At 48.4% G+C, this 22,648-nt stretch overlaps 1 protein-coding gene and 1 long non-coding RNA gene across 8 annotated transcripts in view; one reads left to right on the top strand and one right to left on the bottom strand.

Moving 5' to 3' along the window:
* Positions 1-818: 818 nt before the first annotated feature.
* Positions 819-22,533, bottom strand: LOC137219968 (uncharacterized). Of its 4 annotated transcripts, XR_010941336.1 has the most exons (6): positions 22,398-22,533; positions 21,240-21,480; positions 18,848-18,891; positions 2,843-2,963; positions 2,127-2,330; positions 819-1,154 (listed from the first exon to the last, which is right to left on the bottom strand). It is a non-coding gene; the product is annotated as an uncharacterized lncRNA (long non-coding RNA). The 4 variants fall into 4 exon arrangements; XR_010941333.1 differs by lacking the exon at positions 2,127-2,330; XR_010941335.1 differs by lacking the exon at positions 2,127-2,330 and having other exon boundaries at positions 21,240-21,406; positions 22,398-22,525.
* ATP2B4 (ATPase plasma membrane Ca2+ transporting 4) overlaps positions 19,817-22,648 on the top strand; it is a 93,256-nt gene continuing 90,424 nt past the window's right edge. For 3 of the 4 annotated variants that reach the window (XM_067729364.1, XM_067729368.1, XM_067729366.1), the window contains exon 1: positions 19,817-20,241. The gene's annotated coding sequence lies outside the window, so the exon portion shown is untranslated. Of the gene's footprint in view, positions 20,242-20,860; positions 21,098-22,648 lie in introns of those variants that run through there. The other variant, XM_067729365.1, reaches the window with a different exon arrangement.

The following is a 22,648-nucleotide window of genomic DNA, read 5'->3' as shown; positions in this document are numbered from 1 at the left end:
ATTTAAAAAAAAAATTAGGACTCTGCCATGGGTTAGGACTTTCAGGAGCCTAAGGATAGGGCCCATCCTAACCACAGAGCAAGCAGTAATGTGACCTGAGGGGAAGTGGCTCAAATGTCAGCTACTGGTGTGTGCCCAGATCTTACTGTGCATAAACATCCATCCATTCATTTCCTCCTGAGGTCTGGGGGATGGCTTGGAGTGAGAGGTAGGGCCAGCATTATAATGCCCCTTTTGCAGATGTAGAAATCAAGATCCAGAGGGAGAAGTAATCTGTCCAAGGTCACAGCTAATTATTTCATTCATTCACTCACTCCATCAGATATTTAGTGAGCACCTATTACCTACAGATGTCGTGTTCTATACTGGGCATACTCAGTGACAGCTAGAACCGGAACCCAGGGTCGGGATACACAGGCCCATGAGTTCTCTATGATGAAACCACAATGCAGCCTTCAGGCCAGAGTTATTGGTTCAGCTGCTAAGTGGTGGTTGAGCCTGAGCAGTAAGCAAAGCCACGGCCCTATATGGACCATCTCCAACACTTTCTTTGGCCTTTCACCTCCCTGGCTTGAGAGGGGCCCCACTGCAGAGTTCCTTTGACAGGTGGGCAAAGAACAAGAGGAAAGAGAGCCTGAGCCAGCAGAATTCTTGGCTCCTTGGGCCTTTGTAGGTACTTTACCTTTCTAAGCCCAACCACAAATGCCATATTGACCACCCCACGGGAGGCCGGGTGGGGAGAAATCCTGACTGAGTTCAGAGCAGGGCTTCAGCAAATGAGAAGAGGTATGGGGCGGGGGGCTGGGGGGGCGCGGGGGCGGGCAGGGAGGACGGGATTCCATTCCATCCATTTTTCCACCTTTCTGTGACAGAGCAAGTTACTTCCCAGTTTCTCTCTAGTGCCACACCTATTTCTTCCTCCTTGGCTGGGAACGTCGTCGTTTATAACGTGAGATCTTGTGGATGGGTTAAAGGACCGGGGAGCCGGGAGAGTTGTTCGGGACTTGTAAGAAGGACCATGCGGTGACTGGATGTGCAGTTTCCCTAAGTCTCATCCATCCATCCATCCACTCAACCTAATTTACTGGACACCTAACAGACAAAAGCTGCCGTGCATTTTTCCTCTTTCTCTGGCTTCTTTCTCTTCACGAGATCTGCGGGTAGGAAGGGGGAGACTTTTTAGAGGTCATTTCTTCAGCAGATAGACTGATTTCCCCAGGTAGCTCGCACCTATAGTGAATAATCTTTGCCGCCCAGAAGCTTTTATTATGTTGAACCTGAAGGCCTCCAGCACCATCTAAGCTGTGTTCACCGCCTCCCTGACTCTTCCATTTCTCCTCTTTGCTGCCCTGGTTTTCATTTGTTTCCTCATTCTCATGGCTCCGGGACAGAGCTGTGGACTTCAAGTCAGAAAACTTCCTTTTGAATTCCAGCTCTGTCACTCACAGTGGAATGACCATAGCCTTCAATTCTTTGAGCCTCAGTTTCTTCCTCTGTAATGAGTATAATAATAATACCCAGTTGCTGTGAGGATCAAATGAGATAATGAATGGGACGCAGGTTTGTAAACTGCCACACTCGTGTGACACTAATTTCCCCTGTTTGTTGGGCACCACAGAGAGAGGAGCCGGGAAAGCAGCAGAACTCCAGGTCAATGCATCTGAATTGGAACTCTGCCCTCTGGCTCTCCTGGCGACCCTGGGAAAGTGGCATAACCTCTGAGCCTCGGTTTCCCCATCCGAAAAGGAGGAGTCATTAGACCCATTTGCGTCCCCTAGCTGAGGAGGTGAGTTGCTCATAATCAGTGTTGCTCAGTCTATTTCAGAGACACTTCTGAGCTCACCACTGTCAATTACAGTTTATTGAGCACACAGATGCAGTCTCCTGGGCTGGATAAACAGATCTTTCAAAGGTCTAGGCCTAGCCCAGCCCTGCCAAGGAGCACAGCAAGGTACCTTCTCACCACACATGGCCTCTGCTCCTGGATGAACTGACCTGAGCAGAAATGACAACTGGGTCTCTCTCCTGGCACAGGCCACCAAAGCCAGTGAGACCCTAAATGATCAGAAAGAAGGAAGGGGTTCCTCATCATATCTGGGTCCTCTCTTCTGTGGAGATCTACTGACCTCTCCTTCTCAATGTCCTTTCTGCTTCTGCTGTCCTCCTGGAGGTGTCTCAAGGTGACATCGTGGCAGGAACCTCCTAACTGGTCCTCACAGCTTTGGCCTCGCTTTTCTCCCATCCATCCCACTCACTGCTGTCGAATCAATCTTCCTAAAATACTCCTGTAGCCTCTTGGTTTCCTGCTTGGCACCATGATTCCCCATGGCCTAAAGGATAAAGTTCAAGCTGGATGAGGTCTGACGTAGAGGGAAAAACAATTTCAGAACCAAGAGAATCCTGGCTCTGCCCTTGACTGGAAGGTTACTGCAACCTGTCTGAGTGTCAGTTTCCTCAACTGCCAAATGAGGCCCATAGTACTGATATCCTAATACTGTGATTCAACTTTAAAATACATATAAGGCACTGTGCCTAGGCCATGGAAGTCACTCAGTACGCATTAGCCCCCTTCTGCTTTCCTCGCTGTTACTTCCCTCCACATCCCTCCACAAGACGCACAGAGTGCACCTAACTGCAACCGCACCCTGGGAATTCTGGGAGACAACCAATACACCATGTTTACAAGGGCCAGGAGAGGGCCACTGAGAAGAAGGTAAAGGGCTTTGGGATAATGAGCAGGCTTCTGGCACATCAGGCTTAAGGCTTCAATCGAAAAGGGAAGATAAAACTTGTTCCAAGTACTGTGAGCATATGGGGAGCTCCAGAAAGGCAAGAAACTCACCTGAAATGACAACTCCTGTTCTTGATGTAGAAGAAAGGCTTTTTTAGATAACTGAGCACATCACTTAAATGGCCTTGGCTCAGCTCTTGGGGAACCGGTCCATGTTCTTTTAAAGAAGAAACTAAAACCAAAAACCAAAACAAATGAACAAACAAACAAAAAAAACAGGCAATATTAGCTACAGAGTTCCTGCTCCAGCAGCCAAGAGCCCCGAGGAGCCCGCGGACATGGGGCCAGTGGGCGCAGCAACATCAAGATGACTTCATTTACTGAGTTATCAGAAACCACGATGTCTGCCAAGAAGGAGTATGAGTCACCAGGACCCACAGGAAGGAGGGCCAGGGGTGGGGTGGGGTAGGCAGCATGACAGGGTAAGAAAAGCAAGTATTCTGAGGACACACAGGTTCAAATACTGACAGAGCTCTGGGGCCTTAAAGTCTCTGCGCCTCAGCTTCCTTATCTTTAAAAACCCGGGATAACCTAAATGCCGATTGCATAGCATTGTTTTAGGGATTAAATGAATTAATCTGTGCAAAAGACTTCAGCAATAAATGTTACTTATTTTGACAGCTGAGTTCTTAATTTTCCCCAAAGTTAGAGAAAGAAGGGTCACATTATCTCCTCATCTTCCACTGCCCCTGACAAGAATCCTTGGCTTCAATTAGACGGACCTCAACTCTGATATTCTTCAGAGGGATTTTGCTCCCCGAAGTCTGGGCCTCCCTGAGTTCCAGTCACTCCCTGGAAAGTCAGACCCACTTGGTCCAGATCCTTCAAAACTTCAAGACCTGCATCAATCCAGACAGACTTTCCCTGACAATCCCAGTGCCAGGCATCTTGCCATCCTCGGAACACCCACAGCACTTCCCTTCTGATTCAAGCAACGACAAATCACAGACCATATTCTGGGACATTCTTTGTCATTCACATCTCATTTTATTATGCTGTTGGGTAATTTTCATGGGTGTAAGTTTTTACAGCCAGCTACACCATAGCCTTTTTTTTGTTTTTCTTTTAAAGAAGATGTTGGGGGTAGGAGTTTATTAATTAATTTATTTATTTTTGCTGTGTTGCGTCTTCTTTTCTGTGCGAGGGCTTTCTCTAGGTGCGGCGAACGGGGGCCACTCTTCATCACGGTGCGTGGGCCCCTCACTATGGCGGCCTCTCTTGTTGCGGAGCACAGGCTCCAGACGCACAGGCTCAGTAGTTGTGGCTCACGGGCCTAGTTGCTCCACGGCATGTAGGATCCTCCCAGACCAGGGCTCGAACCCGTGTCCCCTGCTTTAGCAGGCAGACTCTCAACCACTGCGCCACCAGGAAAGCCCCCACCATAGCCTTTTAATAACTCTTCCTGCAGCTACAACAAAACTAGTCACATACTTGATGCTAAAGCTATTTTGAATGAGCAAAGGAGCTGAGCTTAGCTAGACCATTAGGCTAATGAGATCAGGGCTTAGGGTCCAGGCTATAGATGGTTCTCAGAGTCCAGGCCACCCAGGCTGTTCTGTGCTGCTGGTCAGTCAAGGATGGGACAAGTGAGCATGAATGAACCTTCCACCACTTCCCACCACCACAGCCAGAACAAAGGCACCTGCCCTGCAGAGGGGGCGCAGAGCCTTTTCCTCCTTCACCTTACTGCTTTCTGTGATACTGATCTAGTTCAAAGCGACTGGGACCTTGTAGGAGAGGAAACGACCAGATGGAACCGGATTGAGACAGCAATGCAGATGCTGCTGCACAGACTAGGGCTGGAGAAAACCTCAGGCAGGCTAGGACTAGAGTCCAAAAGAACAAGTGTCTCTGTGCTAATGTGAAACTAGATGGTGCTGGGTATCTAATCAGCCTGATAGGGCACAGCAGCAGGTAATGCAGGGGGCAGCCAATTGTTTGGAGTCCATGAGGGTGGTGGCTACTGGGAGAGCAGTTGAAATACAGAAGGACCCCAGCCAAGGTAGCATCCAGGCTTGGGGAGGCACCTGTGGACTGGGCCACAATCGAGCTGAAGACAGAAAGGCACTGGTTCCCTGTCTGATTGGAAAGGGCTCCCAGAGGGGACACAGGAGCCTGGTGGGTGTGGCTGACTCATTAGTCCTAGGTTGGAACATTCTTCAGCTTCCCTCCCTCAGGCATTTCTAGCTAGGATATTCTTTCTTTCATCTCAGCACAGGCCAGAGGGGAAGAATATTGTGGAGATAATTAATACAAGCCCTGCTTCTCTCAACGGTAATTCAAAAACTGGATATGGCCAGAAGCCAAGAAAGGTACAGGAACCAGGGAAGACGGAGGGAAGGAACAGACAAAAGGAGTGACTGACAAATCTGTCTGCAATACACCGAAGAGTCCTGTTAGTCTAATGCATTAAAACAATACCTTGCATGTAGAGAAATCCCCTAATAGGGTGACCTGTCCAAAGTGTGACCTTTAGATGTGATAATGCATACCTGCAAAATTTCAGGTCCTTTGCTCTTGTGGGTAAAACCACACCCAGCTGATTTCCTGAATGGTGGGATCTTGGATAGAAAAGGATAGAAGCAAGACCTCCAGGTATTGTGGAGTTTTGAGGCAAAGAGTACAGTTATTTCAGTATCAGGAGTCAGAAGGTGCAGGGTGGACAACATCTCAAGAGGCTGTACAATTGCCCATTGACGGACTGCTACTCCCTCACCCAGTCTTAGTAACCTACCATCCTTAGGGCTGTTCCTGGGAGTCAGTGCAGCTGGGGCCACCCTAAACTGAGGACTTTGCTTCTGAATCCCTCCATGGCCTCACCTGCCCCATCAGGACAGTAGTGTCTGGAGGCTTGCCGCTTCCTCCATCATCTATACACTCTTATCCTGATGAAGTCAGGCTAAACCAAACTCCAAGGACAGCCTGGAAGGGGAAAGGAAGTAAGAAAAGGTCAGTGTATAGCAGGAGATGTAGGAGGAAGAAGAATTCACTCCTGAAAAATCTGAAAGTGAAATCAAGAAAACACTCCCATTTACCATTGCAACAAAAAGAATAAAATATCTAGGAATAAACCTACCTAAGGAGACAAAAGACCTGTATGCAGAAAACTATAAGACACTGATGAAAGAAATTAAAGATGATACAAATAGATGGAGACATATACCATGTTCTTGGATTGGAAGAATCAACATTGTGAAAATGACTCTACTACCCAAAGCAATCTATAGATTCAATGCAATCCCTATCAAACTACCACTGGCATTTTTCACAGAACTAGAACAAAAAATTTCTCAATTTGTATGGAAACACAAAAGACCCCGAATAGCCAAAGCAATCTTGAGAACAAAAAAAGGAACTGGAGGAATCAGGCTCCCTGACTTCAGACTATACTACAAAGCTACAGTTATCAAGACGGTATGGTACTGGCACAAAAACAGAAAGATAGATCAATGGAACAGGATAGAAAGCCCAGAGATAAACCCATGCACATATGGACACCTTATCTTTGATAAAGGTGGCAGGAATGTACAGTGGAAAAAGGACAGCCTCTTCAATAAGTGGTGCTGGGAAAACTGGACAGGTACATGTAAAAGAATGAAATTAGAACACTCCCTAACACCATACACAAAAATAAACTCAAAATGGATTAAAGACCTAAATGTAAGATCAGACACTATCAAACTATTAGAGGAAAACATAGGCAGAACACTCTATGACATAAATCACAGCAAGATTCTTTCTGACCCACCCCCTAGAGTAATGGAAATAAAAACAAAAATAAACAGATGGGACCTAATGAAACTTCAAAGCTTTTGCACAGCAAAGGAAACCATAAACAAGACCAAAAGACAACCCTCAGAATGGGAGAAAATATTTGCAAATGAAGCAACCGACAAAGGATTAATCTCCAAAATTTACAAGCAGCTCATGCAGCTCAACAACAAAAAAACAAACAACCCAATCCAAAAATGGGCAGAAGACCTAAATAGACATTTCTCCAAAGAAGATATACAGACTGCCAACAAACACATGAAAGAATGCTCAACATCATTAATCATTAGAGAAATGCAAATCAAAACTACAATGAGATATCATCTCACACCAGTCAGAATGGCCATCATCAAAAAATCTAGAAACAATAAATGCTGGAGAGGGTGTGGAGAAAAGGGAACCCTCTTGCACTGCTGGTGGGAATGTGAATTGGTTCAGCCACTATGGAGAACAGTATGGAGGTTCCTTAAAAAACTACAAATAGAACTACCATATGACCCAGCAATCCCACTACTGGGCATATACCCTGAGAAAACCGAAATTCAGAAAGAGTCATGTACCAAAATGTTCATCGCAGCTCTATTTACAATAGCCCGGAGATGGAAACAACCTAAGTGCCCATCATCGGATGAATGGATAAAGAAGATGTGGCACATATATACAATGGAATATTACTCAGCCATAAAAAGAAACGAAATTGAGCTATTTGTAATGAGGTGGATAGACCTAGAGTCTGTCATACACAGTGAAGTAAGTCAGAAAGAAAAAGACAAATACAGTATGCTAACACATATATATGGAATTTAAGAAAAAAAAATGTCATGAAGAACCTAGGGGTAAGGCAGGAATAAAGACGCAGACCTCCTAGAGAACGGACTTGAGGTTATGGGGAGGGGGAAGGGTGAGCTGTGACGGGGCGAGAGAGAGTCATGGACATATACACACTAACAAACGTAGTAAGGTAGATAGCTAGTGGGAAGCAGCCGCATGGCACAGGGATATTGGCTCGGTGCTTTGTGACAGCCTGGAGGGGTGGGATAGGGAGGGTGGGAGGGAGGGAGACGCAAGAGGGAAGAGATATGGGAACATATGTATATGTATAACTGATTCACTTTGTTATAAAGCAGAAACTAACACACCATTGTAAAGTAATTATACCCCAATAAAGATGTTAAAAAAAAAAAAAAAAAAAAAAAGAATTCACTCCTGTTCCCTGAGGCTAGTGGGAAAAGGCAACTTTTTTTTTTTTTTTTAATGAATATGGGCCTCAGGTCCAATATTAGTCAGGACTTTTCCCACTGCAATGAAAAGAACCCATCTATACCTGGCCTGAGCAAAATCCATGAGTATATCAGGCCTGGCTGCATACAGAGATCTCATAACATGGTCAGGACTGGTTTCTTTCCCACTTGCAGCTGGACTTTCTACATTGGCTCCACTCTCCTGGAAGCATTGACAAGATGGCCCCACAACTCCAGGTGTTAATCCTACTAGCTTCGATTCTACCAGAAGGGATTTCGACCAAAGTCCCAGAATTGGATCTCATTGCCAGGTTTGGAGTCAGGAATGGGGTCAACTGTTCCCAAACTGCAAGATTTTAGCATGAGGAAGCAGTGATTTTTCAAAGAAAAATCAAAGTGCTGTTACCAGAAGCAGACAAACATACAAATGACCACTACTGACCCTATCTTTAATCAGTGGGTCAAGTTTCCTTAATATGAAAACATCCAATTTAACTACTAAAGTATGTTTCAGGGGGCTTCCCTGGTGGCACAGTGGTTGAGAGTCCGCCTGCCAATGCAGGGGACACGAGTTCGTGCCCCGGTCCGGGAAGATCCCACATGCCGTGGAGCGGCTGGGCCCGTGAGCCATGGACGCTGAGCCTGCGCGTCCGGAGCCTGTGCTCCCCAACGCAAGAGGCCACAACAGTGAGAGGCCCGCGTACCACACACACACAAAAAAGTATGTTTCAGGGTTAGGCAAAGCATTTAAATAAATGGATGCCATGAGGAACTTCTGACAAACTCCTGGACCCTCAAGAGCCAGTCAGTCTTATCCACCTTCGTTTCTTCGGTCTTAAAACAGCGGTCAGTGCATTTGACTTGAATACCTCCAAGGTATTTTTAAAAAACTGTGAGTTCAAGAAAAATGAAGAATGTTTAGCAAAAATTTCATCTCTCCTGGGTGTCCAGTAGAGGTAGAAACCACTTATAAAATTCTGGTTTTCGTAATTCAGAGGATGCAATGACTTCAGATTGAGAGAGCTGTGATGAAAGCCGAGATAATTCAGAGCCCAGACAGAGGAGGTGTTGCTTCCTGTGTGGCAGAAGAAGGTAAGAGAAATATCCCTGGCTATGGACTGGGATGGAAGGAATGAGAATCCAGGAAAGGGAACTGGAAATGCGGCTGTGATAGCTGGTGTGTAAGGGAGCCCCTGCCAACCCGTCCTAGAGGGCAGAGACTGCATCAGTTACCTCATTGGGGTTGAGTTTATACACCAAGATGCCAGACCCAGTAATAAACTATTTTGTGAACTCTAAACTTCTGACTAAATGTTAAGAGAGGGCGAGTAAAGGCAGAGGGATAGGGATGGAGGAAAGTCAGAAGTCCAGAAGCCATGGGCCCAGGCTTTGGAAGAGAAAATATGGGCTTTAGAGTAAGGAAACTAGGTTTGAAAACTAGTACTGCTACATACCAACTGTGTGACCTTGGATAAGTTACTGAACCTCTCTGACTTTCACTTTCCTCTTCAATAAAATAAGGATAATGATTCAATGAAGATAATGAGTTTTCATAAACTCAAATACAGTAGCCTAACTAAAACCTTTATCACCTTGGAAATTCAGAAGCGTCTGATCAATGGTGGGTACAGACCCCACCCAAGACTTCCCATTTCAAAGGGTTCTGAGCATTTCAACATTGTTCTGCCACAGGCAGCCTCAGAAACAGATGAGGGAGAAGAAGGTGAGTTCCCAAAGGGAGAACCATTGACCCTACTCTTCATCTCCTCACTTAATATCTGTGGCTTGCAAGGAGGTCAGAGACCTATATCCCTGTTCCTAGGCCTGGCAAAACCAAAATTAGCCCAGACCAGGCAGATGGCATGTTGCTCCTGCTTAAAGACCTCCAGGTGGCAGACTTCTCGGCCTGCCTGCTTCTGGAATCTGTTAGTTAGGATGCTCTTGTGACTAACTCCAAGCCCTCCAGCACCAACCAGAGTTTATATTCATTCAAGTATTCATTCAGCTGTTGATTCATTTTTGCTATAATAAACTACTGGGCACCTGTTGTGCTAGGTGCCATGCCAGCTTCTGGAAATACAAAATGAATAAGATGCTTTGCCCTCAAGGAGCCTGGAGTCTAGTGGGAAGGAGACACAGCAATAGACCATCATCATAGTACACAGTAAGTGCCTCAACAGAGGTCACCTCTGAACACTTTGGAAGCCCCGAGGGGCACCTAACCTGGGTTTGGGAGAGAGAACTCAGGGAAGGCATCTCAGAGGAGATGACACTTGAGCTGAGTCTTAAGGGACTGCTGAGCAAGCAGATCTGAGCAACAGTTACTTTGAGAACTATTTCTCAGCCTTTATCACACAAGAAGCCTAACAATTGGTTACTGTCAGGCTGATTATCTCATGGAGATGATATCACGCTGAAGGCGCTGGGGTAATTACCAAGCAGAAGTTACAGCCCAATGCCTGTGATTCCAGGGTGATGACAACTTGGGCACCATGGACTCTTATGGTGAATGATGCCCTAAGGTCCTTGAAGCAGGTGGTCCCGTTGGAATGCACCACAGGGGCTGCTGCAGCCTCCATGTTCAATGGAAGGTGCAGGAATGGAGGCCCGGCCCACTGGGGAAGGGTGTGGAATCATTTTCTCTTCATGAAGAATCAGCTAGATGGGATGGTGACAAGGACCGTCCGGCCTGGAATGTGGAAGGGAAGAACCAGATGACCTCGGGAGGCTCCTCTGATAAGAAGTTTCAGAATTTGGCTTTATTTCTAACTTATCCCAAGGATCTTGCCTCAAAGCGCTGCCATTGGTCTTTCCCTCAAACTAATTAGCCAGGTTTCACACCATCACAGGAAAGGCATCCATGCATCCCACTCCCATGCTTCTATGCCGCAGGTGTGGGGAGCCCACAGAGGCCTACAGAAGTTGAGCACTTTGCAAAAGGCCACTCAGGGAACCAAAAATAGAACATTGTCTGTGGCCACTCCAATGGGTCAGGTAAGCCACACCCCTCCAAACAATGCAAAGAAAAACAGCTTTTCCTGCCTACACACTTTCTCTCCACCCCCAACCACCAAATCCCAGAAGAAACTAAGCAGATAAATGAAGCCAGCCTAGAGCCAACGGCTGAAGCAGCCCCTATGCGCCTGTTCTTGGCTCTGGTGGACGCACTCCCTCCGGCACCCTCACTTTCAGCTCCAGCAGATGAGGGTTCCTCTAAGGCAGAACTGCAGACCCCAAATGTCAGTGTGGCACGGGGTGCTGGGGAGACTCAGTAAGTCTTAAAATGCCCCCTATCTCAGTTATCGTCCTCTTTCTGTTTCTGGTGTGTGCCTGTCAGAATCTGAATAAGAAGGATTCAGGTTAGACCTTCCGAAGAATTTACTTATTTCTAATCGATAAAAGAGGAACGTGTGATAACCCAAGGAGGCAGCAGAGTTTCCTTCTCAGGGGGATTTTGAGGAAGAGGGCGCTCTACTTGGTGAGCCTTACAAGGGTCTGTTCGGAGGCAGGGGTGTGGACAAAGTGACTTCCCGGGAGCACAGGGCGTGGCTCCTCCAGAGGTCAGGCTGAGACCCCAAGGGCTCGGGGCAGAGTGGGGCAGACAGTCGTTGGGGAGGGACACCACCCCAGCCCACAGGACCCTCCCTTCACCTGGGGTCTGCCCTCCATCTGCCTACTCTCCCTCTCCCCAACCCTCCCCACGCCCAGGTTAAATACAGGAAGTAGGTGTCCTTTTCCCAGAAATGTTCTCCATCCTCAGTCCCTGCTTTCTGGAGGCTGTTAAACTGAGATGGAGGGACTTCCCTGGTGGTCCAGTGGTTAAGAGTCCGCCTTCCAATGCAGGGGACGCGGGTTGGATCCCTGGTCGGGAAACTAAGATCCCACATGCCGCGGGGCAACTGAGCCTGCGAGCCACAGCTACTGAGCTCGCGCACCTCAACGAGAGAGAAAACCCACATGCCACAACTAGACAGAAGCCCGTGCACCGCAACGAAGACCAGATGCAGCCAAAAAAAATAAAGAAAATAAATAAATAAATATTTTTAAAAAAACAAAACTGAGATGGACAAGCAGACTAGCCAGACATTTAAAACCTCTCTTTCCTCCCTGCCCTGGCAACTCTGGGTTGGTCTGGACACTGTACTCATATGTTCATTGTTTCTTTTAAGTAGCACAGAAGGGTGAGGGCACAGCAGGCTTGGTCAGAATGTCTAGAACTGGCCCCACCTCTGTGACTTACTGGTTAGCAGCCCTCTCTGAGCTTCATTTCCCATGAAATGAGCGTAATGCCACCTACTTCTTAAGACCACCAGGGTGAAAGGAGATAAGGCAAGTGAGGTGGCCTGCCCATTGTCTGGCACATAAATATTAGTTGGATGAATGACTGAAAGGCAAGTGTCCAACCTAAGCGTTTGCCCAGGCCCCAGTGGGAACACTTCAGTTCACTCTGTGTTTGGAAGGGGTCATGAAGATGGGGCCTAAGGAGCTGCCTAAATAAGGGGAGAGACTGAAGGGCCCTAGATCCTGGGGTAAAAAGCCTGAGCCTCCCCTGCAGAGCAAATTCCACCCGGGGTTTCTGTGAGGGTCCATCTCCTGTGGTCTTTCCCAGGTGAAAACATGAAGGAAGGAGGATTTCTGGAATCCAGGATCCAGTGTCAGCTTGAGAACAAACCAGAGGGGTTAGAATTCATTTCCTGGGATGGAGGCAGAACTACTGCTACCTCCCCTTTGCTGCAGCCCTTCCCAGCCAGGGCTGCTCTCCCCAGGTCTCCCTGGTACCACCCAAGCCTAGAAAGCCTGAAGCCTGAAGAACCGGCCCAAGGTGTGCAGGGTGAGAAACCCTGTCACCTCAAGGTAGGGGCAAGAGCCTAGGTCAGCAGCCAGAGGAGCTCGTTACAGTCCTGCCACATGAACTGTGTGATCTCATGCAATCCTGTCTGAGCCTCGGTTCCCCAACTGGAAAATGGGAATAATAGCTCACACCCTATTCTCCCTACCATATAGGACTACTGCAAAGATCCAATTATTCTATGCAGAAAAAGCGCTTTGTAAACTGCAAGTACTGTGCAAACACGGAAGAGCTATTAAAGGCTCTGGAACAGAGGACATGTGAGATGGGACAGATTGTAAATTCTTCCTGTCTGGCAGGGGGGCCAGAAAGAATCCTTCCAATTGGTTTTGCTTTGATCTTCATTTGAAACTTAATGAGCACTTAAGGCATTGCTGACACTCTAAGTTTAAAAATTAGGGACTTCCCTGGTGGCGCAGTGGTTAAGAATCCACCTGCCAATGAAGGGGACACGGGTTCGAGCCCTGGTCGGGGAAGATCCCACATGCCACGGAGCAACTAAGCCCATGCATCACAACTACTGAAGCCCGCGCGCCTAGAGCCCGTGCTCCGCAACAAGAGAAGCCACCGCAATGAGAAGCCCACGCACTGCAACGAAGAGTAGCCCCTGCTCACTGCAACTAGAGAAAGCCCGCGCGCAGCAACAAAGACCCAACGCAGCCATAAATAAATAAATAAATTTATTTTAAAAAAATTAAATTTAAAAGTCATTACTTGTTCCCTTCTTTCCACACTCACTTCCTCAGCTCTATTGAGCACAACCATTAACCAAAAACTATTTTTAACTGTCACTAATTTGATGTAGACTGAAACAAATGAAAGACAAATATTTTGTTAGAAAAACAGATTATGAACCAAGTTTGAGTTTAAAAAAACCTAGCTAATGAGTTCAAAATGAAATTAAAACCAAGCCACTGCAGCTTCTAAAACAACTGAACCATAATGAAGTTGGAACAGCAAAATATGCTCCCAAGTAAATCAAACTGATTCTACATATCATCAAAGGCCCTGGATCCAAAAAGCGCTTCTGGCCCTCACCTCTGCTGGTCCACGCTTTCCCATGTCAGATTCTGCACTCCTTCATTTAACAGGATGCCCCAGACGTCCCAGATGTGCTAAGTCACCAAGGATGCAGAGATAAGGAAGAGACAATCCCTTCCCTCCAGGAGCCTATGGCCCAACACACAGGTATTTCCTATTCAAACATGCTCCCACTGCCCATCGCAACTGCCTCCCCACTCTAAACCCTCTTCTGCCTGAGACCACAGAGTGAGATGGAACTCTCGGCACCTCCACAAAGCCTCATTATTGCCAGAATCAGAGCGTGAAACCAGCCATAAAACAAAACACCAAAAACCCAAAAAATAAAAGTTGAGCCCCAAAGGCCTCTGTGGTGAGGTGCTCCTGAGACCAGCCCTTCCCAGCCAGCAGAGAAAGCATCCTTTGATTTAATTCTGCATCGTACCCTTGCAGCTCAGACATGCTTTCTAATGATCTCTAAAGATTGTCCCATCATCCAGTCCTCTCCACAGGAATCCCAGAAAGTGGAAAAAAATGAGATTGTTGCTTGTCTACGGTAGGCAACCACCCACACTCAGCAAGGGGGTGAGCTGGGAGCCAGGCCTCCTGTGACGGGCCCAGCAAAGTTCCTGCAGTGGAAAAATAGCCCTGGCTTGCTGCTGCTACTGCTGCTGAGACAGCTGCTGTGATTAGCTTCTCTCCCACACTAACAGCCAGAGCTATCCATCCTTTAATAGTCCTTGGACCCTCCCAGCTGAAATCACTATTGCCTTCCAGGATAGAGTCCTCCCTATCTGGTTCCTGGAACAAACCTCACCACAGACTTGAGAGTTAGTTGTCTGAGTGCAGATGAGCTTGTCTTGGCTATCTGTGTTCTTATCTAGTTGCAGCCTTCTTTTATCTCCTGTCATCTTGGCCCAGGCTAATTCTATGGACTTCTGTCTTGATATCTCTGCCTAGCAGTCTGACCCCCAGTTACTAGCAGGTACTCTTGTCCCCCAACCGTTGAAACCAGCCTGCGGCCAAATTAATTTCCTAAGTCCTGTCTTCCAGTTTCCTCTCCATCAGTAGCCTTGTCCTGGATTATGTATAAGGACAAACAAAGGGCATGGAGGCAGAAGTTGCTTGGATAAATGCCTCTGTCTATCCTGCCTTCAGCCATCACCAGAATTGTTCTGCAGGGCAGTGGGAGGAGAGACACTGGGAAGAATTTCAAAGTCCAGCTGGAGTCCCACCAACACTAAAAAGCCTTCCCCAAAGGCTCCAGCCCATCTTTACCCTTCCCTTCACTAGACCCTCACTGGATTTTTCACCTGGATCCAAGTTTTAGACTTAATCACACACTTTGTTTTGTGATCTGTTTTATGTGTCTCCACAACTGATCAGAAACTTCTAGAAAATATGGACTATGTTAAATATAACTACATTATATAAAATTGCCCAGCATTGCACTGGGCGGGGATTATCCCTGCCTGCCACCTAGGTTTCCAAGCTACCAGACACACTGCTGCCACAGCCAGCTTGCTAAACATAGACCTGAAGTGGCCACTCAGGGCTCTGGACAGTCCATTCCCAGCCCATCTCCCAGCCTCCACTCTCTACACTTTCTGCTTCTGGACCTTTGCTCACAGCTCCACCCCAACCCGCCCGCCCCCCCCCCCCCAACGCCAAAAACAGGCTAAAGCTTACTCTTAAAGATTTTCCAGTTACCCCCAAATACCATCTCTTTCCTAGAGCCTTCTAATGTTTTTGTCAGAAGTAGTCACTCCCTGGAATTTCCAGAGAAGTATTTTCATACTCCATATTTCAACATATACTGTCTAGCACATAGTAAGCACTCAATAAATATGTTTAAAAGAATAACTAAACACCTTCTATTGTGGTTATTTATGCTATGAATATCTCTTTTTCCTCCACTAAACTATAAGCTTTATTATCTCTGTATACCTCATCTGGGCCCAATAGATGTTGAAACAGTAGACATTCAATATGTGTGTACTGAATTGAATAGTAGATATTCAGTAATGAATAAAATGAATGAATAAAATTCACTGAAATGAGTGTATCTAAGTAGTAGGTACCAGCATAAAAGGTTTCTATATTACTTAGTACAAGTGACCAAAAAACCCAGTTTAGTCTAGATTATACATTCATAATGAGTCATGTAACTAACTCATCTGTAGGAACAGCAAGGGTACAGTAGGATATGAGGTAGAGTTGATTCAAATGCTTCCAGAACTTGCTCTTTAGCTTCCTTCTCTGTCTTTCTCTGCAGGTAAGCTTTATTCATTCCTATGGCAGGCTTCTTTCATGTGGCAGGGAATATAGTCCCTCATACTTCCAGAGCTTCACTCCTCTGAGTGTCCACTGCTGGAGAGAATCAAGCCTCATTTTCTTTTTGGCCTTAAACTCAAAAATCTCAGGAAAGAATATAATTGGCTCAGTTTGGGTCAGGTAGAGATGGGGCCTCTAATACAATGACAGTTCCCATATTAACAATGAGGAGAAAGACCACCTTAAAGAAGACCTGGGTCTGGGAGTGGGGAGGATATCTGCTGTTCTAGACAGATAAAACAGTAGATATTCACAGGAAGGAGAGGTATAGTCTGCATTCAAGAAATCTGGGGAGAAATGACACAGGTAATTTGGGGAACTCAAAGTGGGACTCTCAAGAGGCCAGAGGAACATACTCTGTTAACAGCTAAGGGAGAGACAAGGCTGACTGCATTTTCTTCAAGTAAGAGTCAGCTTGAGGACAGGGTCCACAGTGATGGAAGCCCACTAGACTGACCTGCTCTGGGGAGGCCATGACACCTGGATGAGGAGAGCGGGGCTAGAGCTCAAGAAGTAGAGAACATGCAAAGTCAAGGGCATGGCAGGGATAAGAAGGAAAAGGGTCTAGTCAGAGGCTAGTCAGCCAGCCATACACAACAGCCCAACTAGGAACTTTCGATGCTAGAGACAGTAACCCCCCTCTTGCCATGGTGGGGGAAGGGGCACAATTCTACTCTCCCACACTTGGCGGTTACTTTTTTTTTTTTTTTTTGCTGTACGTGGGCCTCTCACTGCTGTGGCCTCTCCCGCTGCGGAGCACAGGCTCTGGACGCGCAGGCTCAGCGGCCATGGCTCACGGGCCCAGCCGCTCCGCGGCATGTGGGATCTTCCCGGATCGGGGCACAAACCCGTGTCCCCTGCATCGGCAGGCGGACTCTCAACCACTGCGCCACCAGGGAAGCCTGGCAGTTACTTTTATTTGTAGATTTATCTTTATCTTTATCCATTCTAGATTTCAAGCCCGCTGCTAAAAGAAACAAGGCACCAAGGCTCTGGGTTTCCAGAAAACACTGGAAGGCTTCAGGGGCTGGCTCAGTTATAGAGATCAGGTAGGTGACAGCCACCCCACTCCCACATTCTCCCTCCTGTCTACAAGGGGGCTGGAGTTGGGATGGGGTCGGGGAGTTCTTCCCTCATCCCACAAACCCCCACCGGTGAAGGGGACACTGGGCAGATCTACCTGACACTGGCCCAGGGACCCCAGCCAGCCAGAGGCAGGACAGACTTCAGAGCCCCTTTGGGCAGCACCTGCCCTGCACAGCCTGCCTCCCTGGAACCCAAGGAGTTTGAGGAGAGGATCTAGCCTTTCAAATACTAACCAGGCATCATTTCCCGGCCCCCACATGCCAGGCAGCCAAAGCAGACTCTTCCTTTAATGGGCCCACACATCTGGCCTAAATTGTTACTCCTCCAAGACAAGTTTACGGAACAGTTAGGCAAGGCCTCCGCGCACAGCCACTGCAGACAAGCTTAAAATACACTTTAATACATTTAAAGCACCATTTCAGACACTGCCTTTCTCATGATAAAGATGCAACTGACACTCACTGGGGACTAAAATGTCAAGCGGTTGCAGTCCGGCAGGAAGCCTGACAAGCCATTAAATCTGAAGCTCTGTTCTGCTGATTCCTTTCCTTCCATTGCCCTGTCTTCCCCAACAATTGATCTGGGCTCCTGAAACTGACATTTTGGTAGGACCTTCCAAACTCTAACAAGGTACCATCTCTATCCCTGCCATCAGTTCTTCCACTGAAATGCCCTGGGGAGTGGAGTGGGATGGACCAGAGGAGTTGGAAGAGAGGCGGGGAGTGAATGAGAGCACACCTCACCTTTGGTGTCCTCTAAATGCCAAAGAGGAGGAGACTTTCAATCTCTAGGAAAAAAGGACTGCTTGAAAAACAATCCATGATGACTTCCAAAGAGGGTGACCCTAAACTCCCCTCCACACCCCTGGAACCTTCCATCTGCTGGGCTGGGCTGGAAAGGAGAGGCACAAGGATAGGCAGGGGCTTATTCTGGATTCAGCTCCCAAAATAGATGGCAGTAGGCAACCTCTAGCACCACATTAGGAAACTCTGAGTTCCGAGCCCAGCCCAACCACTCTAAAAAGTTTCTTTACTTTTGTCTCTTTAACTTTCCCTGGCTCAGAAATAGGACATAGGTGAGTTATTGAGAAATATTAGGATAGAAAAATAAAGAGAGGAAAGAAAGGACCCCAATGTTAGGACACTGGGAAGGGTGTTAATAGGCAGAGGGAAACCAGTTGTGTCTAATCCACAACTCTGTTTCTCCACGTGCACATGGTTCTTCATCCCAGGGTAGGGAGGTCGGATGGCAAAGGAGGACAGGTGTGGTGTGAGGTGTTGAGTTAGGATGGGAGGATCAAAGAGGTCTCTTCCCAAACCCTGAAGCTGTGGCCAGTCATCTGTCTCTCAGCATAGTTTACAACTCTAACCTCTGAGGTCTGTGTTAACCTGCCTGTCATTAGCTTATGAATGTGTGTGTGTGTGTGTGTGTGTGTGTATGCGCCTGCTGAGGTAGGTGTGGGAATATATCAGTCAATGAAGACATGCAGCGAGAACCAGTTGATGGTGCACGTTTGCACCTGAAAGCCAGAATTTTTCAGGCAAAATCTAGGAGTGGCACTGTTGCACAATGCTGGTGGGTGTGTGGCTGCTGGGTGTGATTAACAGTTTATAGTCTATGTATAAGTGTGCATGGATGTCTGAGTGTGTGCAAACTAAAATGGAAATGTGTGCCGGAACATGATACAAGTGCAGGAGAGTACACAGGCTTTGGAGTCAGTCTGACTTGGCCTTGCATCCTTGCTCTGTTACTTACCAGGTGTGTAATCTTGGGCGAGTCACTGATCCTCAATCTCAACTCTGAAATGAAAATAATAAGACCCTTCAAGATTGCCATGAGCATTATAAACCGTATATACAAAGCTTGTGGTGCCATAGCCCACACAGAGTTGAGCTAAAAAGTAGGCAGCTGTTGGGACTTCCCTGGTGGTCCAGTGGTTAAGAATCCGCCTTCCAATGCAGGGTATGTGGGTTTGATCCCTGGTCGGGGGAACTGTGGGGAACTAAGATTCCACATGGCGCGGAGCAACTAAGCCCGTGCACCACAACTCCTGAGCCCACGCGCTCTGGGCCCCAGCGAAGATCCCACGCGCCGCAACTAAGACTTGAAGCAGCCAAATAAATAAATATTAAATAATTTTTAAAATGTAGGCAGCTATTTTCATGCACTGTGGATGTGGGTACAGAGGCAAGAGGGAGCAAAATGTGACCTGGGAGTGTGTGTATGAAATTTGGGTGAGGAGTGCGTACTAATGTGTGTGTATAAGCAAACGGTGTACAGGTGTGTGCATCTAAAGCAATGCCTTCGCCTTGTCCAGTGTGCCCCCTACTCAGACAGGGGCAGGAGGGTGGCAGGGGGCGGTCCAAGTTTTCGCAGACACCTTGGGTTTCTGGGTCCTGGGTCTAAGTGAGTAAGAGGTTGAGAGGAGCTGCAGGAAGCCAACCGCCGGCAGAAGCTTCCTTTTTTCCCTCCACCCAGCAACAGTTGAATACCGCCACCCACATCCACTCCCGCTCCACCCACACCCTACTTTGCTTTCAACAAGGGAGAGAAAGGGCGGGGAGGAAACTCCACAGGAAAGAGGATTCCTCCCCTTCTTTCCCCATTCCGCCTTAAAACAAACCAGGAAGCAGCCACAGCTCGCAATCGAGCCACCTTAACAGTGGAGTAATGGTCTGGCTTCTCGCCAAGTCCCACCCCCGTTCCGTTTCTCGCTCCTCCTCTTTCTCCTCCCGCTCCGGCCGGGCTGGTGAGCCAGAGTCTGCCCGAGTTGGCTGGAGCTGTTGCCATGACAAGCATTTTCTCAAGAAAGCTCTGCTGTTGAAACCGTCTAAAGCTGGGGGTTGAAAGGGGGCACGAACTTCCTGGGGAACTATCCCTCCGAGGAGAGTAAGACCGGAGACACCCGCCCAGCTCCCCTGCACCCTTTCCTTCCAGAAACCTGAGAGGTCCTTCCCTTTGGGAGGGCCGGGCGAGGAGACCCAGCCCACTCCCTGGTCGTGGCTGGAAAGGCAGAAGAGACCAGCCAGCATCTCCGGCGTGGTTGCCACATTGGACCGCTGGGTGGTCACCCCCACCCTACCCCTGTGCATGGACAGCCAGAGGGAGAGTTCCGCGTGGAGAAGCCTGGATCTTTGCTAGAAAGAGAGGTAGGCTTGCAGAAAATGAATTGAATCTTGATTTGTAAACTTAGTTTCTTTCTTTCCTCTCAATGGCTTCTAAAACTCCCTGAATTTCCTCTGACTAGCCTATTTCTTGCGACTGGGTTTAGGGTGTGTGTACGTGTGTGTGTGTGTGCACAGATTTGTCAAATACTGTATTTCCTTCCTAGATTCAGCTCTTAGAAACCATATAATCAAACAAGTGATTTCTCCTTTCTTCCCCCCTAGTTTTTGTCATTCCTGGCCTGTGGGTGTAGGGAAGTGGAGGGACTGTATTCTTCATACCCAAATTGAGCTTTTGGAAAAAGCATTTGTTTTCCCCCATTCGTTCCTGCCCTCCCCCTCCCCCTTGGCTTGGGAATGAGACGCAGAATGGAAAACTGTTGCAAAAATATTTTCCGGGTCCGTTCCCTTTCTTGAAAGCACCAAAGAAAAACGGAAAAAAAAAATGAGTATGAAATCTTCAACAGGAAGGAGGGACACCAGTGGGGACTGAGGGAGGGGCTCACTGGGGGGATGGCTGGAGGTAGGAGCTAGGAGAAGCTGGGGGTAGGGAAGGGGAATGTACAAATTAAATTTCCTTGGCTTTGTAGAGAAACCTCAGCAATTTCTCTCTACCGCTTGCAAAACATCCTCAGACTTTCACGTCTATAATTAGTCGTGGAAAAAGCCGGGAGTTCCCTCGTACCGTTGTTGTTTGGTTGTTGTTTGAGTGTGTGCAGAGAGTCAAGAACCAACTGTATGAGTGTCTCTGAGGGCACTGCCCCATATATAGCTGTTCCCAAAGGGGAGAAGAGGTGAAGTTGGAAAGTTTGCAATTTCAAGGCTGGTGACTGTGGGGCTGGTGAGTGTTTGGTGGTTGGGGGTTGGCCACAGGCATCCTTGGGAGGGTCCCTGAGCATCCTGGGCCACTGCGCTGTCTTGCTGAAGAGCTATAAATTAAGGCCGGGATTGTCCCTCCTGCTTTCATCCACAAACATACTCACTCAAACACTTGGCTTGCTCTTGGTGTGGAAGAGGCAGGCTGGCATCCTTTCCAGACGAGTCCAGCCTCACACACTCTTCCATCTCACTGAAGGATCCACCACTCTTCTCTTGCTGGGTGTGGGGGATGCGAGAGTGGCTAACCACATCCTGGGAGAGAGTGGGCACTCTGCTGGCCAGAGACAGTACCCTCGTGGGCATTCCTGCCGGACTTACAGTAACTTGCAGTCGGTACCAGCCAGCCTGGTAGGGGGGAATCTCAGCTGAAGGAATAGGCGGGCACTCAACTGGCATCACTTGCGGAGGGGAAGTAAAATCCCACTCTACCAGGCTACCTCCTCCTCTGGGTGGGGTGTCTGGCAGGCAGTCTTAAGATTCTCTTCTCCCTCCTTGAGACTCCCCCCAGAGCTGCTCCTTCTGGTCCTTCCTATTTGGAGCCCCCCCCCTTTCTGCTCCCTCAGGTCCAGGCCCTCTTTACGAGGAAGGAAGGGAAGGGAAGAGACCTGGGTCACCCTAGGCTGCGACAGGCCACAGAGAGGGACCTAAGGGGTTAGGAGGAGCTGGGTGAGGGAAGGTTTAAGAGAAGGAGGAGGCCAGGAAGAGTTGTGGAGCTGGGTTCCCTCGCTGGTTGGCTAGGGGTGGTGGCCTGGGAAGCTGACTCTGGGAGGGGGTAAAAGGGTGCTCTATGAGGTGGGTCCTGTACCGAAGCTGGGGAGGGGGGTGGTGTGCGTGGGAAAGAAGCACCTGCCCCCTGTCCCAGCTAGTTTGGCTGGAAGAGTGGTAAAGGCAAGAGGTTAGAAACTGGAAAGAAGGAAGCAAAAGAATTGGAGGATAGCAGAAATGGGGGCCGGGAAGCAACAGGAACCAGTTTTCATCCTGAGGTTTTGGATGACTGATCCGCCTGCACCCAAGGACAGACAGCTCGTCTCTCCCTAGATTCTGCTGGAGATGGGAATGAGGCCTTACCCAGTGGGCAGGGGACCCATGACAGGATCCATGCCTTGGTTCTGTAGAAAGCCAGGGAGGAGAACCTATTTCTTTGCTTCTGCCCGGGAGCCCCATCCTCCCTGCCACCATCTTGCAGAGGTACAAACCCCGAAATCACACCGCCCGCCACCCCACTGCCTGCGCCCTCCCATTCTGGGAGCCCATAATCCCACCGTTCCTGCAGCCGACCTTCCCGTTTTCAGTGCTCTGACTAGGGGTAGATTCTGGTAGGCTCGGAAGAACTTCTTGAGAAGCAGAGCGCGCGCCGAGGCGCCTGTCCCGTGGCCTTGAGTCGTGGGTGGGTGGGGCGGCGGGGGGGAACTCCCCGCAGCCCCCTCCCTTCCCGCGGGGGCCGCGGGGCGGGGTCGGTGCCGCCTCACACCCTCGGCCCCCTCCCCTCGGCCCGCTCTGCGGCCACGCCCGG

This window comes from Pseudorca crassidens, chromosome 2 (genome assembly GCF_039906515.1).
Source record: "Pseudorca crassidens isolate mPseCra1 chromosome 2, mPseCra1.hap1, whole genome shotgun sequence".
NCBI classification, from domain to species: domain Eukaryota; kingdom Metazoa; phylum Chordata; class Mammalia; order Artiodactyla; family Delphinidae; genus Pseudorca; species Pseudorca crassidens.
This window is presented reverse-complemented; position numbering and strand designations above follow the sequence as displayed.